Below are 24,217 nucleotides of genomic sequence, written 5' to 3' on the forward strand. Positions count from 1 at the left end.
TACCCATCACTTTGGAAGGAAGCATCCATTATTCCAGTTTTTAAAAATGGTAATAAAAACAGTGTTACTAATTATAGACCCATTTATATCCTAAACAATTTTTCTAAAATTTTTGAAAAAATTATTCACAAACATTTCATTTTATGTCAAAAATAAGATCAATTCGGCCCAACATGGATTTACTAGAGGGAAATCTACTACTACTAATTTAGTTTCCTATCTCAATCTCATTATGCCTGTTGTCGAAACTCAAGGTCAAATTGACTCAATTTATTTTGATTTTAGCAAAGCATTTGATGTTGTTCCTCACAAAATTTTATTAAATAAATTAAGTAATTTTGGTCTCTCCACTAACTACGTTAATTGGTTTGAAAATTATTTAACAGATAGACAGTCTTGTGTTCGACTAGGTAATTCTCTCTCGGTTCCATTTAATAGTGTATGCGGAGTTCCTCAAGGGTCTACATTGGGACCTCTCCTATTTTTATTATTTATAAATGATATAAGTAAAAGAATAAGTTCTAGCTGCCTTTTATTTGCGGATGATCTCAAAATCTTTCGTAAAATTAATAGTTCGGCTGATTGTCAAATTCTTCAAAATGACATTAATTCAATTTCACAATGGTCTGTTGAAAATGGAATGAAAATTAATCAATCCAAAACTTTTGTTATTTCCAGTGGCGTATACTGGTTTAAGGGCCTGGGCTACCACTGACCCTATTATTACACAAAATATATTTTAAAGTCCCTATAATAAAATTCCTTACCTATTTATATATGAATTCCAGACGTCTTGATTGGGACGAAAATACTTTGATGACTTCGTCATTGAAATTACAGTTGGGCCGCTTGCGAAGTTTCTGTAGAAATGACTTTTCAATGGACATCAGTGCCAAGCCGGATAGACGTTCTTGTGTATGAGTTGATCTACAGTAGGATTTTATTCTCATCAACGCAGAAAATGTTCTTTCTACTGATGCTGACGTAGCTGGTATTGTCACAATTAATGTTGCCAATTTAAGGACTTCAGGAATAACTTGGTTCAGCTGGTTTTCATATATGGCAGATAATATTTCATGGATAGGTTTGTTCGAAAAATCAAAGACCTCTGCTGAATATATTAAACTTAATTCATTTTTCAAACGTACTTGATCAAAGTGACTGTCATAGGACTGAAATAATTTGTTTAGTGCCTCATTCGGGAAGTTTTCTCTATAAGCAGAAAATTTTTGAGAATCTAGAAGATATGTGAACTGAAGCTTTCCATAATCAAAAAATCTGTCAGTAATTTCCATGTGCATACGATCTAGTATGCTGTAGTACAGCTGCCTGTATTTCAATTCATCATCTCCTTTTCTTCGCTTTAATGGTGGTTCCATTGTATTGGCTGAAGAATTTTCATTTTCCATATTACTCCATATGGACGGAAACCCACTACGTCTCAACTCGAATATAGTATTTTTTAACTTTGATACCTCTTGCAAGCAGTATGCTATGTCTAGACTTTTCGTCTGAAGAATATTGTAGAGCACATCTGTATGTGCGAACACTGTAGCATAGACTTCAAGAAGAAATATATTCTGAAACTGTGTGAAAAAAATACAAATATCCTTGAGCCTGCACAATTACATCATCAACCCAGTTTTCTTCAGAGTCATTACAAATGATATTTTCAAAGAAAGCAGTCAGTTGTTCTCTGTATTACTTTACTGTATTTACAAGCCGAGATGTAAAATTGCATCTAGTTGGTGCTACTTTTGGGAGTTTCTTTTTCATAAATTCTTGAGTTTTTTCTGATCTTTTAGGAGATGATGAGAAAAATGCAGCTAAACCCGACAGTGTTTTGAAAAAAAAAATGCGGCATTCTGGAATGGATGAAGTAGTTTGTTGCAAAACTAAATTGAGAACATGGCTGTAACAATGGACAAATAGTGCTTGAGGATACTTTCCTTGAACTTTTGTTTTTAAGCCATTAATATTTCCCGCCATAACTGAAGCACCATCGTATGTCTGTGCAATTAACTTATTGCCGATATTGGATTCTGCTATAACACCTTCCACATGCTGAAACCAAGCAGCAGCAGTTTTGCCCGAACTGACATTTGTGAATCCTATAAACCGTTCTTGAACATTGGCAGTACTATCGACGTATCTTAAAACAGTGGACAATTGACTCTGATTAGAGCAGTCACTTGTTTCATCAACAACAATGGCCGCAAAAGGTGCTTCTTCTATTTCAGATTTTATGTTCTTTATCATAACCCCACTTATAGCAAATATTAAGTCATTCTGAATTGCGGGAGAAGTACCACGAAATACTGTTGAACTCTCAAGATGATTGGCCAGTAAATGGTCAAATTCACTTAAGGAACTTAAATATTCAATATAATTTCCTCTATTGTATGATTCCACACTCTCATTATGATCCCGAAAAGCCAATTCTTGTTTTCCTAGAAAGCAGACTGCGTTAATAAGATGCAGTAAAATCTCCCGATTTTTTTTTTCCACAGGAGCATTGTGTTGGTTGATATGTAGAACTTTTTGCTTATCTAGCTGTAAATCAATTCTTGTCTTCCCAAAGTTTGCAAAGTTCATGCTACTACAAATATGAGCTTTTGATTTGTCGTGTTTTAGGACTGCCGTTCGAAGGGAGTTGATATTAGAAAACCCTCTTTTGACCACACATTAGTTTCGCGGCTAAATAACAAACATGGCCAGCAAAATAGTTTAGACAGTTTAGAACTACCACACAACCATTTCCACTTACCATATGATGTTGAAGTGAAATGGCGTGTGTACTCACGCTGTTTTTTTTACGTCCATGGACAAATTTAACTCAGGAGTTGGTTTTTCCATTTTCACAATTTCAACTTCCTCGTTGTATGTACGACGGTTAAAAGGCACTTTTAATAAACCTTCTATTACACAGTCATTTTCAACACAAACCTCTCCAGAAACTTGTTCTGCCATATTTTTCACAATATCACTTAATTGGGAAATTAAAAACTTAATAATTCACAATTAATATAACTCTTAGACACTCGAACACATCACAAATTTAAAATACTGCACTGCAAGAACACAATTACATTCATGAGCTAGCGTGCTAAGCGTACTGTTGCTTCGAGCCTGCGAAGAAACCGATCACGAGAGCGGCAACTCACCTAGCCTTACACTGCACGTTGGAAACAGAAGAGAGCGGGGGGGATGGGTGGTACGGTCACAGGCTACCTCACGTAGCAAGCGGTTTCTCCAGTGATGCCGCCTTGACAACTTGTTTCTTTCCGAGAGCAGAGAGCGCATATAAATCTAACAATTACTTTAATTTTAATTACTGTGGTAAAACTAATAATACAAAATTATTACATTATGTTATATTATAAACTTTTTCTTTTGTAATTTCCTTGGGCTACCGCCGGTAGTCCGCAGAATACGCCCCTGGTTATTTCCTTCTCACGGAAAACTACTTGCCAAAAATTTAATTATTCTCTTAGTAATGTCGTAATTACTAAGAAAGATTGTATTAGAGATCTTGGTGTCTTACTTGATTCAAAATTATATTTTCATGATCATGTGCAATATATTTATACCCATTCATTAAGAATGCTTGGTCTAATTAGATCTATAACTTATTCTTTTTCTACTCCTATGTGTTTATTAATTTTATACTATACACTGGTTAGATCCAAGCTTGAATATGCATCTGTTGTATGGAACTCCATTACTTCCACTGACTCGGCTAAATTGGAGAATATTCAAAGAAAATTTATTTCCTTGTGTTCTTATAGATTTTTACCAAATTCCGATTATAACTATGAGATTAATTGCAAATATTTTAATTGCGGTAGTTTGTTTACCAGACGTCAGGATCTTGATTATTTATTTTTTTGTAAAGTCATTAAGGGTGATATTGATTGTGAATCTTTCATAAGCAATATCAATCTTCATATTCCTGCTAAGGGTTTAAGATTTCATGAAATCTTTTATAATAGGAATTCTAAATCTCTCTCTCCGGTCTGTAGATGTATTAAATATGCTAATTTGCATGGATTGAACTTGGATCCATTTAATGTGTAGTATATCTTTTGAGTTTTTATGTCAGTTTTATTAATTTATGCCATTGTCAAGATAATTATGTATTATACTATTCTTGTCAATTTATATCTTTACAATATTACTTATACTGGGTGTTCATTTCAAAGTGTGTCATGACGTCACTGTTGTTGGGTCACCAATTTGAAGCGAGTTTCAGCTTATATGTTAGAGAAGTTGCCTATTATTTAAGGCGTTCTTCAATCTGAACTTGAGAACGTGTACGGTATAACTTGAACGTCGTAGCAACAGATGGCGGTCTGTACCGTCTGTGTGCTACCATAACCTCTTTCGAACTGTGTTTTGCGCTGGCAAGTCGTACGCAGGGTATTTGTTATCATCGGTTGCGTACGGTAACATTCCACAACACAAATCAAATGCTCCGTGTCCATGTTGACCGTCGAAGTTAATGTCAACAAATACGTAAGTAATCGTCTTAACCCTCTCCCCATATCCTGACAGTACGTATTTGCAAACAGTTCACATTCCTGCCACTACCGGCGTTACCGTACGTATCGGTACGTACTCTTCAGAATGAACGCCATACTTGCTAGGCAGCTTTTCTGCCTCTTAGGTTATACACCTCTGTGGAAGTGTAGGAAGATTGAATTCTCTAGGCTCATCGGCTAGCCACATGACGGCATACAGCGAGCCATGACACATTTTGAACTGAACACCCAGTATTATTCCAGTCTTCATTTATTTGATTTCATTAATACATTTGTAATTCATTCTATTCAATTGCCATTATTTTAATTATCTCACTGAACTAATTTTAATAATTATTATTCGTGCTATTTATTTTGTTGCATTTGGTCAATTGATTAATGTAGACTATTATATTGATTGTATTTCATCTCACTGCCATTTCTATCATTCATTCTCATCATCATTTGTTGCTTTGTTTGTATCTTGTGCTAAACTGTAATTGGCCTTGTGCTGGCAAGCAAGCAAAAGCAAAAGCAAGCAAGCAAAAGCAAGCAAAAGCAAAAGCAAGCAAGCAAGCAAATAAATAAATTTATTATTATTATTATTATTGTTGTTATTATTATTATTATTATTATTATTATCAAATTAAGAAATGTATATAAAGTATACCAAAGGTTTTCCTAAGTATGATTTAAAAGCTACAAAATGCCAGATTGTGCCATATTTGGATGCAACAATTATGCGAAGGAAACCAAAGGCAGAGAAGTCAAATACTTTCAGGTTACAAGGAATGATGACCTGGCTACATACAATATGTAAACGAAATGACAAACATACTGACAAACCACGCATCGCAGTGACATTTGTAGCTGCACGTGTAGCCACCCAGTGTCACTATGTGTGGCCACCCAACAGCAGTAAATGTCGCAGAAGAAATGGACCCGGACCCATTCGAGTTGCGGCATGACCTTGGGATGCACCAAACTTGCTACATTTACTGCTCTGTGTGGCTGCTTCCATTTAACTCAACACAGTCTATAATTTCAGCTACATTTGTCCCAGAAAACTTGCTACAAATGTAGCTCATGTGGCCGTACCCTAAATGATATCAGAACTGAAAAACACGAGAGACTGCGGGCAGTAGATGGAGAAATGAAAGTTGTTTTGTCATCAGCTGCTCCAAGGATTCCTTGATATGTGCAACAAAACAGGCTCAAATATCTCACTAACAGGTATGCATTTTAATGTTTTTTTTTTTTTAATAATATTTTGAGTTCTTTGACTGTAGGTTTTGTAAATCACTTTACATACTTTAATTGAGTACGATTACATTTGGAGTTAAAATAAATGAGAATGTTATTGCAAGTGGATTTATTCATATAATTGCGTATGATAAGAATATATAGTAGCAAAGTAATACATCCAAATTTAATGATTATATTTGTGTTCTGTTTAAAAGCAGCATTTATGGTTACCCCAAATATTACGAATTTTCCTGTTTCTCTACAAATTCTGTGTTTGAAAATGTAGGTGTGCCAGTATGAATTAGGACTTAACTTTGGTGTGCCAAAGATTAAAAAAGGTTGCTGAATACTGATCTAAAGAGCTAAGCAAACTTAGACATAAAACGAGGAAGCTTTTTATGCTTGCACAAAGAACTGGTGATTGGACCACCTATCGGAGGGAACTTACCAGTTACAATAAGGCTATTTGCAAAGCCAAAAGTAGGCTTGCAGGGAGCACTGCGAGGGGATGGAAAACATTCCTAGCAGTGCAAGACTCGTGGAGCTAATGGCTAAAACTGCTCACAAGAAAGTAACTACAATCAAATTACAAGATGGTAGTTACATTTCGGTACGTAAACACTTGCTCATCTAGCAAGCGTTCATTTTCCGGACTCAAAAGTGGTTGACAGTGATCAATTGACTGACCTGGGGTGACCAGATCTGCTCCGTTTATGTTTGAGCAGAGAGGACTGGAACCTCCTAGTCAGGGATGTAATCACTAGGGAGCGGATTTCTATGTAATTAAATATTATTTTTGCGTGTGATAAAACACAATTAACAAAGTTAAAAATTCCGAACATGATGTTTCAAGTTTAAAACCCGAATTTTATTTCACATAAAAACACATATTTTCACAAAAAAATTATGTAAATACATATTTTCAGGAAATCTATTATAAACACATAAATCTTGAGTTTTTTTACTTAAATAATTTTTTTACAAGAACTTTTAAACATTTTGAAACTAAATCAATTATGTCACTCAGAAGTACATTATATTTTTAAGAATTCTTGGTTGCTTCGAGTTTCTAAGCACTGTGTGGTGTATCCGTGATCCATTTTTGTAATAGTATCGCCTCAAGTTCTGAGAACTGCTAGGCAGCATATCAGTGTTGTTATTATTAGAGAATAAATTAACGTGGACAAGGAGGAGAGATCTTGCAACACATAATTAGGAATGTTTATTGTTGCTGAAGATGATTTCATTCCACGCTTTGTTTGTGAAACACAACAGATAAGAGCTCGGGTATGAATTTTAATTTAAACAAATCTCTCGCCTCTCGCTCATGTCCATGAAGTAAGTAGACCTATGTCTTGTTGTGATTCCCTGTTATGGGATTGGTCAATCAATATCCTTCAAGATATACTGAAAGATGGTTATTTAAAAAACGATATGGCTTTCCTATTAGCAAATTTAAGCTTTTTGTGTGACACCATAAAAAAATTCGAAACATCCAAAAACCTGTTGTCTGAAACAGGGAGGTGCGTGCTGTGGAAATTAAACTAGACTCGCTACCAAGTTCAGAAGCACAATTACTAAGGGACAAATTCCAGAATGTGTTTGGGAAAAACAGTGGATATAAAAAAAATGTGTAAAGTTGATCAAGTATTGGAGGATGTGCCTGTAGGTGAAATTGACGGTGTATGTGTTTGTGACATTCCTCTCTTTAAATATGCACGTCTGACATCCTGTGATGCAGAAAGATCGTTTTCACAATATAAGTCGTTGTTCAGAGATAATCGGCATGCATTTGTGATGGAGAATTTGGAGATGACCTTTGTTGTTCACTGCAATTCTCGGCCAACTACTAGCACTCAAATGTGGTTGGTGAGTACCTAGTAACATTTTTTTTTTTTTTTCCAAGCTAAGTAAGGTATTTTTGTCATATTTAAAACAAATATTTTTTTGTTTTTAGCAAATATTTTTTTGTTTTTAGCAAATATTTTCGTACTTTTTAGCACATAAAAAATAAATATATTTAAATTTTTTAGCACATAAAAATCCGCTCCCTAGTAATCACTGTTACCAAAGTAAGATGGGCCATCAATTCTTTTGAAACATATAAATCTGTGGGTCCTGATTCAATCATGTTTGTTTTGCTGCAACTGGGAATAGACTCACTGCAGTCTTTACTTTGCAGAATATATAGGGTCTGCCTAGCCTCTGGTTATGTTCAATTGGCTTGGAGACAGACCAAAGCGACATTTATACCGAAACCTGGGCGATCTAGCTACTACGAGGCCAAGGCATATCGTCCAATAAGCCTCTCGTCATTTCTTCTTAAAGAATTGGAGAGACTAGTTTATAGCCACATTAGGGACAAAGTACTGAAGGATTTTCCTTTACACAAGTACCAATTTGCCTCTCTACCAGGTAAATCTACAGAAGTAGCGCTTCATCATGTTGTGTCATCTATTGGAAAAAGCTTTGGCTTTTAAGGAAATTGTCATTAGTGCATTTCTAGATATAGAAGGAGCATTTGATAGAACTTCATGTGAAGCAGTGTCAATAGTCCTTCAAGAGCATAATGTCCCTACACTCACCTGTAGATGAATACATTTTATGCTAAAAATATGAAAATTACAATAAGCCTATTTGGGAAATGCTAAGGTAACTTTGGCCAGGGGCTGTCCTCAAGGTGGCGTTCTTTTGTCCCTGCTTTGGAACCTGGTTGTGGATTCCTTGTTGCGGGAACTCAATGGGGCTGGGTATTTTACTACTGGATTCGCAGATGATATTGCTGTGATTGTTAAAGGGAAATTTCCTAATACAGTCTTCGAAGTGCTCAAAGTTGCACTGAAAAAGATTGAAACCTGGTGTAACAGAAACGACTTTCTGTTAATCCTAACAAAACGGTAGTGGTACCTTTCACTAGAATGAAGTCTATATGGAACTTGAAGGAATCTACACTTTTTGGTGAGAGGATACCCTACTCTTCACAAGTTAAGTATCTAGGACTCATTCCAGACAAGAGATTAAATTGGAAAAATCACCTAGATTACTGCATTACCAAGTCCTACAGGGTTTTTTGGACCTGTAGAAGAATGTTTGGTAAGACTTGGGGTCTAAAACCTAGGATTATGTATTGGATAGACATCACTATGGTAAGACCTTTACTCTCTTATGCTGCACTTATGAGGTGGCCAAGAGTTAAATTAAAGAACTGCAGGACTGAATTTAACAAATTGCAAAGGGTGTTCTGCATAGCAATAATGGGAGCATTTAGAACAACTCCCACTGCGGCAGTGGAAATGCTGATAGGACTCACCATATTACACATCTTAGTTGAGGCTGAGGTCCTCATGGCATTCCACCAATCTGTAGCCAGACAACGGTTTTCAATATTGAACACTTGGATCACCTTAGACTCCCTTGGGACAGCGGTGTTTATCGGATTCTCAATATGAGAACTGACATCTTGGATCCAAGGGTTCCATTTGACAACAAATTCACTGTCACTTACCCAGAGCACAGTGAATAGGAAAGTCAGGTTAAACCTGAGAACAATAAAGGTCCAGTCTGGTACACCGATGGTTCCAAAACCAAACCTGGTGCTGGATTATTTGGAAATAGCACCAAGCTTTCTTTTAGGTTGGGTCAATATGCCACAGTCTTTCAGGCTGAGATTTTTGCTATCTTAGCCAGTGTCAGGGAAAGTATTAGAAAGGGCTACAATCGTAGACATATTCTTATACTCTCAGATAGCCAAGCAGCACTTCAGGCACTTGAAGCCCCCTTGGTTAAGTCAAAACTGGTATTGGAGTGACGCGAGTCCCTCATGATACTAGCTGAACATAACACAGTTCAACTGAAATGGGTGCCAGGACATGCAGGGATTCGTGGTAATGAGAGAGATGAGGATGCCAAAAAGGGAACTGAGATCCCATTCATAGGACCTGAGCCTGTGCTGGGACTATCTCTAAGACCAGTAAAGCAGGTTATCAGGAAGTGTGCTCTCAAGGAACACAAAAACTACTGGAATGAGCAAGAAACAGCTCCACTGGGCAGTTGGAATCCTTACAGGACACTGTGCCCTCAAGAAAAACCTGTACAGGATAGGACATAATATCAACTCAGCCTGTATTCCTTGTTCACAGCGAGATGAGTCTGAAGCTCATCTATTGTGCGAATGCAATGCACTCACTCATCAGAGAGCTCTCATCTTTGGAAGACCTTTCCCAAAGCTGGATGAACTATCAAGGGTCCTAGTCCGTAGTTTGATTCAGTTCTTTAAGAACATCAAACTATTGGACTGATAGGATATGATGAGGATGCATAATAGATCGTTTAGGTTGAATTGAATTGATAGAGGAGAAGTAGGAGGAGAAATTTAAAAGGTAAGCAAAACGCGTCCTTGCAAAGGGTTCGGGGCTGAAAGAAACTGGATATGTGAGCTCCAAACCTGTTGGCCACTTGTCTCACTCCGGATTACATTGCTCCACTGAGGGAGCTCTAGAAAATTTTGAAGGGGAAAAGTCGAAAATGGACGTAACCTCTTAGGTATCACATACGCGAGGGGACAGAAATGTGATCAAAGTGATCACAGGACAGGACGAGGAAGAAATGGCTGGTGTAAGTCTACACATTGAAAGGAACTTTATCATTTCTCAGTGCAGGTGGAGTCAAGAAGACTCGTTTGTGCTGTTCAGATGGGAGGAGTAAGCTTGCATATTGAAAGAAGCTTTGCCATTTTGCAGTGCAAGTGGAGTCGAGAAGACTCAGTCGTCTGTTGTTCGATGACAAGGCAGGTGAAGGCCATCAGAAGAGACGCCATCAATTTTAAATCTGCAAATTGAAAGGTACTCTGTCCTTTCGCAATGCGACTAGATGAGTAACTTCACCCATTTAACAGGTATTTTATAGATTCTGAACTGGGGCATTTAAGATCGCAGTGCTAGGGCTATTATAGCCCTCCCCCTCTTAAATTCAATTCAATTGGAGGAGGAACTAATAGGGTCTACCTGCTTGAAGTATGTGATCTATGAAATTTTTTGAGCGTTTGTATAAAAAATAATAAGGACAATATTGGTTGAAATAAACTATATTGATTGTGTGATTGTGAAAATGTAGTCCATACTCTCCAGTCATGATTATGTAACGAGTTTTTTAAGAGTGATTTGTGAACTGCACATAACGTGGAAAACCAAATTCATTAAATTATGCTAATGAAGAGCCATCGTAATTTTTGGAGTCAATCATTTAAAGGGACAAGTATGATTTTTAAAACTTCCACAATTTTCATCCAAAATTTGTGAAATTTATACTACACAAACAGTGGCTAGTCAACTAAAAATTTTAATTCCTGTTGGTACTGCAATAATTATAGTACTATCATCTGTACAAAATTTGGTGCCATTAGGACCAATAATTTTGAAATTATATTTTTTTAAATATATTTTATATTGACATCACTAAAAATGCTCCCTGCATCAAAGTCTTCAAAAATTTTAGTTCATATTTGATTAAAATATTGAAAATATTTATGGGAATAAAAATTAATTAGCTTTTGGAGATCAGTCTAAATAGAGAGAGACAATAAATTTTGTAACTTTATGCATTTACCCTTACAGCATATTTAATCTAAGTACAAGATGAATATTCCCCGAAGGAACTTAATATTAATATTTCATACAAATTCTAATTAAATTTTAGTTATCAACATTTAATTGACCTCTGTGAGAAGTTTCAGACTAATATGACAGACAATAACTACTGTTGTGCAAGGAGTTTTTTATATCCAATAAACTGCTTAAAATTTTAAAGTCGAGAAAACAGCTTTAAAAAGACAAAAAAAAAAAAAAATCTCTCAACTCACGTACCGTATGTTTGGTCACATTTGAATATATGGTTAGATCATTTAAAACATTCTCAAATATAATTGCGATCATAAAAACAAAAACGTGGATTTTCTTAACTTTTCAGCATTATTTCACCACAGCTTCCCCTTAAATGGTAGTTGCACCTGAGATGTCTTGTATGAACTCAATTTCTCTCTTCTCCAGAATAATGTCTATATCAGTGTTTGTGTTGCATTTCGTATTGACGTTTGACATTCTTTTACAAATAATATATCAAACACTGTATTTCACCACCATGTTCATTATATAAAAATTGAACTTTCTACTTATCATTAAAATCTTTATTGTAATCTCGCTTGCGATCTGTCATGATCCGTAATGTTGTATGTGCTGTACACCCTTTCTTACTGGCAGAAAAGTGCCACGCCTATGGAGAGAGCTTAAAAAAGCTCACGCTCGGAATTACTACTAAGCACCACATCCCTGCTCTATACTTTGTTCTTGTTTTGTATGTATGTTCCTCTGCATCCCCAAATGCTGACTTCCAAGTATAAGCTATGGCAGAAAAGCAAGAAGATATGGGTGACAACTTCCCTACCTCTCCAGGGCTAGAGACAGCAAAGAATATTGCTATAATCAAACCAGGTCAAATCCTAGCAAGAGGGGCTGCCCTCCACTCTTTCAGATAAAGACAATAAAAACCTTTGTGCAGTCACTATCAATTTGAAAAATAATCTCGAAAAAGTAATGCGAAACCAAGCAGGTTGCAAAAAGACTAAGATGAATGACAATATTTGAGGAGAAAAATTCGCTCTGGCACCAGGGACAGAACCCGGGTCCTTGGTTCTACGTACCAAGCACTCTGACCACTGAGCTACGCCGAATTCAATCCACAGCACCAGATCAAACCTTCCTCCTTCAGTGTTTCCCTTTGTGGCCTGATTCCAAGTTAGGCATTATATGTTGACGTAGGGTAAACCGTACAGTTATTGGCCACTCAAGGAAAGTTTTATGTTTGAAAGTCGAGGATTTCAATGCATTATATTGTAAGAATGAACTGTTTGTGCATCTGTAATTGTCAATTATTTCTTTATTCAAAACACTGTTACACAAATGGATTCAATAATACTGTGTGATACTAGTGACCATATAAAATTGATATGTATGAAATTACAGTTATTGGCCACTTCTTGACAGTTATTGGCCACTGACTGTATAGTTATTGGCCACTTCACAATTATCAACTATAACAGACATTTATTTTTGTTTTCGCTGCAAATATTATTTTAAACTTGTTGTGTATATCAATTCTCGATGCCCGTGCGTCCTACTTTAAACGGTTCAAACCTACCCGCGCAAATGAGAGTCGCTGCTTTCTCTCTCTCAGAAAGCAGGTTGGCTCGCTTTTTTCCCTCTTGTGAAGGAGAAAGCAAAGATTGTGCGGCAACGAGTCCTACTTTAAACGGTTCAAACCTACCCACGCAAATGAGAGTCGCTGCTTTCTCTCTCTCAGAAAGCAGGTTGGCTCGCTTTTTTCCCTCTTGTGAAGGAGAAAGCAAAGATTGCGCGGCGACGAGTCACGTTGGCAGTATAGATACCCCCAGGCACTGTGACGTCAACGGCGTCCTCAACCACCATTGTTCCGAGGGGTATAAATATGGCTTGGACACAAGGCCAGGGCACTCGTTTGCCAGATGGCAAAGAGGTAGCTCTAGCGAGACCTCCGTCACTGGCAGCAGTCTCCCAACCAGGCCTACGCTATGGTTGTCTTTTGTTCGGACGTGTCTGCACACGGCCACCACTCCGGGAACAGGGAGCCAAGCTGCGCCCCCGTCTCCTGTATTCTTTCGTACACTAGCCTCACTTCTTACGGATTCTAAACTTATTTTATTCTAGTCTCGCTACAAGCCTCATCACCACCTCCAACCCGCACACTTCTCTCCCCTGATCACCCTTATCTCTCACCATCTTGACTTCGACTCCCAGCTCTTATCCCGGCTTGTTCGATTAAACACAACCATCTCCTCAGCCCCCCTCTAGAGTCGGTAAGTCGCGAGTGCGCTCTGTTGATCCGTCGATGATAGAGGTCACCCTTCCCCGCTCCTGAAGTCGGTAAGTCGCACAGTACGCTGTGTTGATCCTCCGATGCCAGGAGCTTGTTCTCGAAGTCGGTAAGTCGCACAGCACGCTGTGTTGATCCTTCGAACTAGAGAACTAACCTTCTACCTCATTCCATCTCTCTCGTTATCCTACCCCCCCACAACACACCTGAGAGCAAGCCGATTTTCCCCAGGCACTCCCGTTACCCCTACCTCCCTCTCACTCAAGTTGCACTTTACTATCACCCATCATAACTCTCCCCGCATCGAAGCCTCAGGACGAAATTCTAAACTATCAATTTCTATCACGACTCCCCCGTTACCCCTACCACAGAACTAGGAGGGAACTATAGTTATACTTTCACTGTTATTTCTGTAATAAACAATGTTACTTTAAAAACAGTCTTTCCTTTAAACTTCACCACAGTTTCTTATCATCACCCCACCCACCAGCTGCAGCCATCTTGTCACGTCACTCCCGTTTCCCCTCCCCACCTCGACAACACGTCGGAGAGCGAAACGACCAGGAGTCCGGCATACGACAATTGGCGCCCAACGTGGGGCCATTTTCTCAGTTGGTACTGAGACGAATCCACATACACCCCATAGCTCTTCACTCTTCCGAGAGGAGTAATTTTCTCGGTGGCGCCCAACCATGTTTACACGCACCAGAGACCAGTGCTGCCAACGGGGTTGCCCCGGACGCGGGCAATACTACGTGGACTGCGGCACCTGCTCCATCTTCTACCACGCAGTGTGCCTCGGGCTCGAGGACGAGCCCCAGCTCCGAGAAAGCGACCCGTACATTTGCGTCGGGTGTCGCAAGAAGAAGGACGAAGACAAAATGGAACTCGAGATGCTGCGTAGACTCATGCGCAGTCTTCGCTCCGCCGAGGTTCCACAACCACTTGTTCTCCCCGAGTTCCATGGATTGGAGCACGAGGATCCGGCCGGCTTCATCTCCAGATGCCGCGACCTACTTACCGAGGCGCACATAGACCCCTCCCAGTGGTCACGTCTCGTTCAACAGCAGCTGAAGGGACCAGCCAGGGACTGGCTACTGCTCTTCAGTGGCATTCCTTTCTCCTGGGACGAACTGCAACAAGGACTGACTCACCGCTTCGACAGCCCGGCTGTAAGGGCTACTCTCCAAGCTTCTCTCTACGGGAAGCACCAGCGAGAAAACGAGGCTGCGGATCAGTTCATCACGGGAAAAATTTTCCTTCATCGGCGACTTTTTCCTAATGCCGATCCCAACACGATCATTCCAGTGATCATCGAGCTTCTGCGGCCACAACTTCGGCCGTTTCTCAGACATCCGGTTCCGACAACTACAATGGAACTGATACATCGTGCTGTTCCTCTGGAGGGCGACATCAAGCACACCGCTGCCAAGCATCATTCCACTTCATCATCAAACGCTCCACGGTGCCACTACTGCCCGGGGTACCACTACAATCGGGACTGTCCGGTCCGACAGCAGAGACGCACCGATCCTGCTCGCCACATCCCGATCTCCAGCCCCGTCGCGCAGATGGCCCTAGCTCCCGATGAAGAGGAAACGGTCCCGAGGATTGACATCCGAATGGGACCCCTTGCAGCCACAGCGGTCGTCGACAGTGCCGCCTCCAGGAACATCATCAATGCTGCGAAAGTTCCAATTGGCAGCACCATACGAGCCCGACAGGATGTCATTCATCTTGCCCAACTAGAGCAGACAATGGCAACCCAGGGCGAAGCCGAGATACCCGTCACACTTGCGGGCACAACGAAGCCCATCAACTTCCTCGTCGCACCAGAGCTGCGTGCTGATGCGATTTTAGGGAATACATGGTTGCGAGATATGTCAGCGCAACTAGACTATCGACAAGGACAGCTGAGATTGGGAAACGGTGCAGTAGTACCGTTGATCAACAACCCCAGAACTGGAGAGGGTACCAAGCCAGAACCACAAAGCGACGCCGCTCCTGGCGAAAGGCAACAGCCACAGCTACCTGTCAAGCCTCTAGCCGGAGATCCCGCTAAGGAGGAACGGTACCAGCATCTCTCCGGCCATGTTAGTGGCCCTCCCTCACAGAGCGGACGCAAGGAGGTTCCTTTAGCGTCTAGGCCACTAGAGCTCCACATGTTGGAGATAGGAGTCACGAGCGACAGCCACGCCTCCACTGCAGCTGAGGGGATCTGTTGCTCTGAGGAGGTACCACAGGTGGAGGACCCACTTGAAAAGGAAGACCCTGGCGGGTCCCAGACAGTTGCCCAAGACGTCGCTGACACCAGGCACGAAGTTACTGCTTCTACTGCTACAGAAGGGATGCCGGATCAACTCCGAGGCGGCAACCCGACATCAGATGGCCCATATTCCGAGGTCACAAGCAACACCGACATCCCTCGGTACATCCGGTCTCCCGAGACCACAGGGACGACCAACGAGCTCAGCGGTCAGGATGTTGGCGCACTGTGACCACCTGCAAGGAGGCGAAACCTTCCCCGCCTAATCCAGACCGACCTGCGGACACACCAACACCATCCCAGATGACGCCGGAGGCTGCTAGGAGCGACGCTTCAGCACCATTGCCGGTGTTGCCTCCACAAAGAAGAAAACGCAGTGGCCAACCTGATCAGATCGCCGTGTGCGCACTCGCGATGTGTGATCAAACCGAACGAGCTATTGATGCGAGTGTAGTGGTGCCGCAAGGCAAACGAAACAAGATTGTTGACACGCGATCGGTGTTCACAAACCATGATCCAAACATACAGACCAAATATGATAAGCACAGATTGGGGCCGAGACCTCCATAGCTTAAGAGACACGGGCTCTCGGACTAGGCAACCTTAGCCTTTCAATTTATTGTATTCATTCATTGTATTTTCTCATGTTCAGTGTATTCTTTTGTTTTGTGATGCTCCACTTCTGTTCATTGTATTTAATTGTCTTGTTGTAAGGGTAACTTACTAGTAGTACCGCACGGGCAAAAACAGGAGGGGCGATTGTTGTGTATATCAATTCTCGATGCCCGTGCATCCTACTTTAAACAGTTCAAACCTACCCGTGCAAATGAGAGTCGCTGCTTTCTCTCTCTCAGAAAGCAGGTTGGCTCGCTTTTTTCCCTCTTGTGAGGGAGAAAGCAAAGATTGCGCGGCGACGAGTCACGTTGGCAGTATAGATACCCCCAGGCACTGTGACGTCAACGGCGTCCTCAACCACCATTGTTCCGAGGGGTATAAATATGGCTTGGACACAAGGCCAGGGCACTCGTTTGCCAGATGGCAAAGAGGTAGCTCTAGCGAGACCTCCGTCACTGGCAGCAGTCTCCCAACCAGGCCTACGCTATGGTTGTCTTTTGTTCGGACGTGTCTGCACACGGCCACCACTCCGGGAACAGGGAGCCAAGCTGCGCCCCCGTCTCCTGTATTCTTTCCTACACTAGCCTCACTTCTTACGGATTCTAAACTTATTTTATTCTAGTCTCGCTACAAGCCTCATCACCACCTCCAACCCGCACACTTCTCTCCCCTGATCACCCTTATCTCTCACCATCTTGACTTCGACTCCCAGCTCTTATCCCGGCTTGTTCGATTAAACACAACCATCTCCTCAGCCCCCCTCTAGAGTCGGTAAGTCGCGAGTGCGCTCTGTTGATCCGTCGATGATAGAGGTCACCCTTCCCCGCTCCTGAAGTCGGTAAGTCGCACAGTACGCTGTGTTGATCCTCCGATGCCAGGAGCTTGTTCTCGAAGTCGGTAAGTCGCACAGCACGCTGTGTTGATCCTTCGAACTAGAGAACTAACCTTCTACCTCATTCCATCTCTCTCGTTATCCTACCCCCCCACAACACACCTGAGAGCAAGCCGATTTTCCCCAGGCACTCCCGTTACCCCTACCTCCCTCTCACTCAAGTTGCACTTTACTATCACCCATCATAACTCTCCCCGCATCGAAGCCTCAGGACGAAATTCTAAACTATCAATTTCTATCACGACTCCCCCGTTACCCCTACCACAGAACTAGGAGGGAACTATAGTTATACTTTCACTGTTATTTCTGTAATAAACAATGTTACTTTAAAAACAGTCTTTCCTTTAAACTTCACCACAGTTTCTTATCATCACCCCACCCACCAGCTGCAGCCATCTTGTCACGTCACTCCCGTTTCCCCTCCCCTCCTCGACAACACGTCGGAGAGCGAAACGACCAGGAGTCCGGCGTACGACAAACTGTTGCTATTATTTCTATTAATTATTTACACATGCATTGCACTGCCCTAACACCAGTTTTATGTAAAATATAAATCCACATGTCTCTTTGCTCTGTAGGCCCTTATTTATATGTTGCTAGTTTACCAAGTTCTTCAAGGAAATCATCATCCTTCGAACTACCCTTAAGGTCCATACTGTTATGTGAATCTTCTTCTTTATAAAAATGAGTGACATAGGGAGATATCACCATCTTTTTCAGGAATGTGTTGTCTGTGTTTACGTGAAATATAATTTACATAAAATACTTTTTTACAATCTTCACATCAAATTTCACTGAAAGCTTCTTTCAAATGTTACAAATTGGACTTGATTCATTTTGCAATTCTCTGAAAAGTGTTCCTTTTGTCATTTGTGTTTTCTCTTTTCTTTCTTTCGCAACTTCACGTTTTCTCATTCTTTTTTCTTTTCTTGGACAACTTTCTATTCGCGCTTCTTTCTATGCATATCCTGGTAGCTCTGTGATATTATCGAAAACTGCAATCTTTCTATATCATGTTTGCCTTCTCTTTTAGGTGTCTCTGGCCACACCAGAGACTTTCCGATTGATGTATTCTTGACTCTTTTGAGCATGGAAGATATTTTCTTACTTATGTCCTTTTTACTTCGTTATTTAACGACGCTCTATCAACTATGAGGTTATTTAGCGTCGATGGGATTGGTGATAGCGAGATGATAATTGGCGAGATGAGGCCGAGGATTCCCCATAGATTACCTGACATTCCCCTTACAGTTGGGGAAAACCTCGGAAAAAACCAACCAGAAATCGAACCCGCGCCCGAACGTAACTGCAGATCGGCAGGCAAGCGCCTTATCTGACCGAGCTACACCGGTGGCTCTCACTTACATTTATGTTACCACAACCAGAATGTTGACTACTACAACCTGCATTCACACTTGTTGATGTACAGTATTGTCATGGAGAGTCGGATACTGGCGTAGTTCAGTCGGCTGAGGCACTTGCCTTGTGCCCTGGCATGGGTTCGTTCCCGCTTGAGATGATCATTTGGTTGAGATTTTTCCGAGCTTTTTCCCAATTGTAAGGAGAATGTGAGGTAAACTATTGCGAATCCTGGATCTCCTCTATCAAATACTATCACCAATCACATCGACGCTGAATAACCTAGTAGTTGATACAGCGTTGTTAAATAGCCAACAAAAAATACAAAATATAAAAAAATTGTCATGGAGAGTCAGATTCCGGGGTTCATCTCTTGAATTTTATAATAGGTATAATTGTCAATATTGTCAGCCAAAACTTCTTATTGAGTACAGGGTTGTTTCCGATCTCTGATAACGAATTTGAATGACATTATGTGCGTCAGGAATCACACCGACAGCTGAATTGCAGCGAGAGGTGACAAACCAGTAGTGAGTGAATTCATAATCAGAGTGCACAGTGTATCACATTAGCAATTCCCAAGAAAATTTAACCTTTCTGGGAGGTGTACATAACAACTCTTTCCGATGCCAAGTACAGTTACATGAAAATCATAGGAGCCTGCAAAAATGTGGTTTCATTATTTCCAAGAAAGACATCTTATGTGTACTTCATAAGACTGGCAAAGCTCGGATGGGATTAATTCCAGAGTGGAAAAAGCAAGCAAATCCCTCCCCCCCCCCATCACAAGTTGCCGCACCCCACGAGATGATACAAATTAATTCCATTCGAGCTTTATCAATCTTATTAAGTATACAGAAGATGCCTTTCTTGGAAATAACGAAATCTCGTTTATTACAAGCTTGTTTTATTTTCACTTAACTGTACTTGGCATCGGAAAGAGTTGTTATGTACCCCTCCCAAAAAGGCTCGATTTTCTTGGGAATTTCTGCTGTGAGTCGCCGTGCACTCTGATTATGAAATCACTCACTACTGGTCTGTCACCTCGCGCCACAATTTAGCTGTCATGTGACTCCTGACGCACATGATGTCATTCAAATTCGTTTCAGAGATCGGAAACAACCCTGTGGATTTGTCTGCATCCAGTGTTCGATATGAAATGTCATTTTCAGAACACTCATTATCAATTTCCTCCTAGGCTATAAGATTCAAATCACCTTCCCGTTTTAGCATTCTTTATTTTGATTTTTAAGGTTGCCCTAGGAACCCCGTCTTTTTAGCAATGACTGTAAGTGAGGTCCTGTGAGATTCCAATTCTTTCAATGTTACCTTCATCGGCTTTGGCTTATAGACAGCCCATTTTGGAATCTTAAAAATAATCTAACCAGGGTATAAAATAAACAAGAATAGTTATTGGCCACCCATTAAGACAGTTATTGGCCACGTGGCTAATAACTATGCACACATTTAATGGACTCAAAATAAAAATACTAGTGAAATAGTGGCATTTAATAAGTTAAATGAAGGAAAATAATTGATTTTTAAAATTATTTTAAAATTACAGTTATTGGCCGGGGTGGCCAATAACTGAAAAATGCGTTATAATTAAACAGTTATTAGCCAGTAAATTTTCAAAATTTAGGGATTGTATTTGATTACGTTTTATAAGTGTAAAGTGAAAATAGATATGTACGTGCCTCATAATTGGAATACTAATGAATACCAATTAAAAGAAACAGTAATTATTATGACTCAACCACAACACAGTTCTTAAGAATTTCACAAGAAACCAAAGCCTGGGAACGTGTGTTTTGCAAAAACATCTTTTTCATCTCACAGTGCTATCTGTTGTTGAAAATTAAAGTAACTACCAAATAAGAAAACATGCTGCTACCATCTGGCAAAATATTAATTAATTATTTGCATATCCTGTCTTATTATAACACATCAAAGTTCAAGTGGCCAATAACTGTAAGGTGGCCAATAACTGTATGGTTTACCCTATATGTTTAGTGTTAACTGCCATTATACTAGGAGCGCACTCAGTTCAGTGACTTATTTGGCCGGGATTCCGCAGTTATGATGCACTGCTAGCTATGAGAATATTATGGATTTATTATTCTGTAGGACAAATTAATAAATCCATAATATTAAGATGAATGAGGTACCGGTATTACAGAATGACTCATCTTACAAAATGAGGGTCGCATATAGTTGTGTACGTCAGTTCCTTCAAGCCAATAGACCTCAAGAATATTTCCTCATCAAATTGAAGATCAACAAAATATTACATATTTTATATTGTCTAATTTATTTGTAAGCATTCTGTGTGTCAAATTAAAAGACTAGTGTTTTTTGCCTCATTTTCTTATTATTTTGGCATTTATAGTGTACAGAATTTTGCCAGTATTAGCACGGAATATTATATTGAACCGTGTATTGATCTGAATGTATAAAACAAAGGGATACTGTAAATGCCTCACTTTAAAACAAGAAATTTATGTCCATCTCAGATAAATCTTGATGTTTTAACAATTAAAATTTGTTTATTATTATGTTACTAGAAGATTTAAATACAGGTTTTGGGCTTAAAAATATGAAAAATATTATTAGATTCCTTGTTAATTAAAAAAATAAATATATACACTACTGGTCAAAAGATTTCGATCAGCTATGAAAACAAATAGATACTTTACTTCAATGTACAAACACATCGGAAAAACTAAATAGACGAACAAAATAAGTATTTTTTCTCTCTCTCTCTCTAGCATTATGATATGATAGAATATTCAAAACGAAATCCCTGTTTTAACCACAAATCCATAGTTGTGATAGGTGATCAAAAACCCGGACTGACGGAATAATCAAAGTCCCCGAAATGAGCCACTGCACATGCCATGCCCACATTCATAAGTTAGACAGTAATCTATTGAAATTGAATACCCCAGTGGAAAAACGGCAGATCCCAACCTGCCGTCAAAATGCATGTTTCATTAGAATTGTACACTGCTACGATCTAGTAACATATTGAGAAACAAGTTGTTATGTTGGGATATGTCGTTTGGCTGTAATCTGTATTCTTTACTTCTGTAAAACTACTTGCCACGCTCTAGCCTAGAGGAAGATCGGCATATCTCAACCAGTCTCAGAATGGCGTCCGTAACGAGTAGAGTGGCTAAGTTGCTGCTGTGAAAGCTAGAAAACGATCACGAACTTCCCAGGATTGGGTGAAGAATAAACGAAAATCATATAGAAATAGAGGGGAGGAATATATAAATGCATCGCACAAGCACGTGTTAAAAAAGTGTAGGGCGAATTTGGTCTTGTGTTGTCGAATGTCCGAGTCGATATGTCAATACAGTAGCCTTACCACCGAATAAAAATACATGCTTTTTATGGAGTTCTTTGATATGGGGTACTACAACAGAGAGAACACCTACCTTTTTGACCTTATTAAAAAATGTATGAAGAGGAAGGCTTATAAAAAATACAGAGTGAATCCAGACTATTCGCAAAGAAACTGGACTTACAAGTACTGTGTTCCTATTAACAATCGGCGAGTTCCTGTAAACACAAAAAGAAGGGATCGACAAGCAAGCACAGTGATCACTTTCAACCTCAGGTACCCAAGTGGCCACTGCATCAACCTGTCCAAGTATAATGACCTAATAAAACTCTTACCACTGATTCCTTGATTCCTCCTGTTTATCATGTCTTTTACAGAAATTTTAAGACTGTAAATGACACAGGTACGGGTGAAAACATCGAATTTATTGATGATGAGACAGAGTTTGAGTAGTCATATATATGCCTGTAATGCTATCTTCAATTTTGAATAAATATTGATACACTATGTTTATATCTATGGCACTACCGATTTGCAGTCGTATTTGTACATCTGTCTTCATTCCTCTAATCCAGATTTGATATATTATGTATGTCCTATACAACAGTAGTAATTTACAATAAACGTCAACTGCAATTATCTCACAATTGCTTTGAGTTGGGATCTGCCGTTTTTCCACTGAGGTACTCAATTGTTGTAGTTTCGACTGCTGACATAGCCCATTTCGAAAGCCATTAGAAAATAAGCTGGTAAAATTCATGTTCTGGGAATAATAAGTTAATGAAGTAGTAAAATATCGCTGCAATCGAAACGTATTGGGAATAAATTTGAATAAGAAAAAAAAAAGTTTCCTTCCCAGGCAGGATTCGAACCACAAAAGTCTTAGTTACCAGTCTATCGTGCTGTCACTGTGTTATGGAATCACTGGAGAACCAACGTTCCTTGAGAGTCTGTCATACAACAAGTGATTTAAAAGGAGACTACGTCCTACGAGTAGCTTTAATTTAGAACTAATTTTACGTAATTTGCATTACTTGTGCAACAAATGTTTCTGTTACATCTCTTAATTTAATTTAAGTATCACTGGATTGAGAAAATCACTGCTAAATCACTTTATATATGTTGCACCTTATCACCAATTTGTAGTCGATACAGAATGCTATGAACAGATTATCCTCAAAATGGCCGCTGCTAGAGAAACACGTATCAGACTGACAACTCTGCTAGATAACGGATATTCCATATCTCAGGCTGCAGATGGCTAGGAATGGCAAAAACTACTGCAAAGAGGTGGGCTCGTCGATACCTAGAAATGGGGGGGGGGGTTGAAATACGCCGTGGATCTGGGCGTCCGAGAGTTTCAACAGGAAGGGAGGACAGGACATGGCCCCGAATTCGTGAGCATAATCGTTTTATGTCTGCAAGTCAATTACGAACTGCCTCTCGATTCCCTCGAGGCCGTAAGACGGTTGGCAATCGCCTTAAGACTGCGGGTATTAGGAACTATAGGCCTGCTAGTAAACAAACTCTTAGCATATGCTAACAGTCTAGATGTGGTCGATTGGGGAAGAGTCATCTTCACTGATGAATCCCAGATCTCAACTACTTATGCAGGACCTGTTCATGTCTATCGCGAGGCTGGCCGACAGCACAGTCATGCTTATGTGGCTCCAAACCCAAAGCAGGGGCGCATTAGCGTCAAGTTCTGGGGGTGAATGTCTCGAGACGGAGCAGGAATGCTACAGCAAATAGATGGGACTCTGCGCACAGATCAGTATATTCATATTTTGCATCACGTGTTTTACCCTTCCACCTGTGAACATTATCCAGATGGACCATTATTGTTCCTGGAGGATAATTACGCAATACACAAATCGATGGGCATTCAGAGATGGTTGTCGGAGAGCCAGAGATTGAAGAGATTGCTCTGCCTCCCCTTTCACCTGATATGAACGTTATCGAAAATGCGTGGGCCAGACTAAAAGGAAGGACGCGCAAACTGATTGCAGACAGACCACCTCAGAATCGTGATGAGCTCTGGGAACATGTTCTTGATGCCTGGGAGGACATCG

Source organism: Periplaneta americana, chromosome 10 (genome assembly GCF_040183065.1).
Source record: "Periplaneta americana isolate PAMFEO1 chromosome 10, P.americana_PAMFEO1_priV1, whole genome shotgun sequence".
In the NCBI taxonomy this organism is placed as follows: domain Eukaryota; kingdom Metazoa; phylum Arthropoda; class Insecta; order Blattodea; family Blattidae; genus Periplaneta; species Periplaneta americana.